Source organism: Myotis nattereri (genome assembly GCF_964212035.1).
Source record: "Myotis nattereri genome assembly, chromosome: 3".
In the NCBI taxonomy this organism is placed as follows: domain Eukaryota; kingdom Metazoa; phylum Chordata; class Mammalia; order Chiroptera; family Vespertilionidae; genus Myotis; species Myotis nattereri.
In genome coordinates this window covers 68,314,975-68,317,190 of record NC_138077.1, presented here as the reverse complement: position 1 = coordinate 68,317,190, position 2,216 = coordinate 68,314,975, and the positions used below count along the sequence as shown (strand labels likewise).

General features: G+C 48.8%; 1 pseudogene across 1 annotated transcript; it reads left to right on the top strand.

Moving 5' to 3' along the window:
- The first annotated feature begins 587 nt into the window (after positions 1–587).
- On the top strand, positions 588–976 carry LOC308517180 (small ribosomal subunit protein eS25-like; annotated as a pseudogene). The gene has a single exon. The product of its transcript is annotated as a small ribosomal subunit protein eS25-like (transcript).
- The last annotated feature ends 1,240 nt before the right edge of the window (positions 977–2,216 follow it).

Here is a 2,216-nt window from a genome sequence, read left to right as displayed (position 1 = left end):
TTGTCCACAATCTCCTGGGCCTCCCCCTACTTTTTCCCCCAATCCTCACCTGAGGATATAGTTCCATTGATTTTTATAGAGAGTGGAGGGGAGGGGGAGAGACACAGAGAGAGAGAAACATCCATGTGAGAGATATACATTGATTGGTTGCCTCCTGCACACACCCTGACCAGGGCTGGGGATCGATCCTGCAACAAAGGTACATGCCTTGACCAGGAATTGAACCTGGGACCCTTCAGTCCTTGGGCCGACATTCTATCCACTGTACAAAATCGGCTAGGGTTCCCCTTACTTTTCCTAAACTTCTTCCTTCCTACTGATAATAAAGCCCAAAGCCACAGTGTAGGACTAATGCTTTTGACTTGTATTTATCAGCACAAATCAAAGCAAAGAAACAAGCAGCTTTGCTGGGCAGACGTGGTCATCATGTTCCCCTGCTCAGTGAAGCAGAGTGGGGAGCCATTCATTGCTCAGGACTCCCAGTTGCTAATTTTACAGCTTGGCATTTCCTAAGTAGAAATGCATAAGGCCTCTCGGGCCAATATCTTGGCAAGGCAGCAGCACATCCCTGCTCTCCGAGTCCGGCGATGCCACCCAAGGACGACAAGAAGAAGAAAGATGCTGGAAAGTTGGCCAAGAAAGACAAAGACTTGTTCACGGGGGGCAAGGGCAAATAGAGGAAGTGGTCCAAGGGCAAACAGAAGAAGTGGTCCAAGTTCAGGACAAGCTCAATAATCTGGTCTTGTTTGAAAAAGCCACATATGACAAGCTCTGTAAAGAAGCTCCCAACTACAAGCTTGTAACCCTAGCTGTGGTCTCCCAGAGGCTAAAGATTCATGGCTCCTTGGCCAGAGCAGCCCTTCAGGAGCTCCTTAGTGAAGGACTTATTAAACGAGTCTCAAAGCACAGAGCTCAGGTGATTTACACCAGAAACACCAAAGATGTGGTCGCCCCAGCTGCTGGAGAAGATGCATGAACAACAGATCTCACCGGCTGTACAGTTTGAAAAATAAACCTTTATTAAATAGGGGGAGAAAGAGAGAGAGAGAGAGAGAGAGAGAGAGAGAGAGAGAGAGAGAGAGAGAGAGAGAGAGAGAGAGAAGAGAGAGAGAGAGAGAGAGAGGCATAAGGCAAAGTGACTTGAAGAATCTGTGGCTTCTTTGTAACTCTCTTTGTTCTTTTGTTGGCTAGAGAAAGCAAAGCCTTTTCTAAAATGCAAAGGACACTCTAGCATAAAAGTCACCTGCTGTGATTGATGCTGACTTCCTGGGTTTCCTGGCATATTCCTGCTTTCCAAAGTCAGTTCCATCATACCAGCGTTCTGTGAACTCAGTGGTTCTCAACCTTGAGCTTGCATTAGAATCACTTAGAGAGCTTGTTATGCCACAGATTTCTGGGTTCCACCCCAAGAGTTTGGATCCAGTAGGCTGCTGTTCTGGGGACCCCTGCAATCTACACAGCTCTCTGCAGGCCAAGCCCCTTTGGTTGCTGCTATGCCCTTGCTGTTCGTTTGGAAACTTGTGTCCCCCCGGCTTGCTTCAGGCATGACACACGTGCCCTCTTATTTTGGGGTCCTATCACTTGGGGTCGTAACCTATTGCCATTTGTTGTGCTTTCATCATTGCTACGCAGGCCAGTGATGCTGGAGCCCCCCTCGCCAGCATGCTCATGATGGCCACGCCTGATGGCCTTGGTTACTGGGATGTCCTCTGTGGAGCATCATCCTTTGGTTGCTCTCAGGCCTCAGCCTATCCACATCCCTGAGCCTTTTCATCCTTTCTTCCTCAATCACCCAAGACAATTCTGCCATTCCAACTGTGCTTAGTATGGGCCATTGCTATTTCCATGCTTCTAGAAATCGTCCTAGTAACAGAGGACAGACGCCAGCTCCTAGTGGTCTGGCCAAAGTATATCGCAGGAGAGTGTTCCCCAACTAGTAAACTCTCGCTTGTCCAATGATATGTTCCAGCCTCTCTCCTTCAAGCAGCCTCAGACGCTAGTCGCCCTGCTACTGCCCTGGCACCTGCCTGTATATGTTGGCTGGGTCTTGCTGCTCCTTTGGTGTAGAGTCTATTTTCTCCCAGCATGTCCTGCAGTGATTATGCTGTGACTTAATTCTGCTTATGGGCCTAGAAGCCAGGAGGAGAAGTTGGGGGAGATCTTGAGTGGGGCACATGCTTGTCTGTAAGGGGGGAAACTGCAATGATACAAAGCAA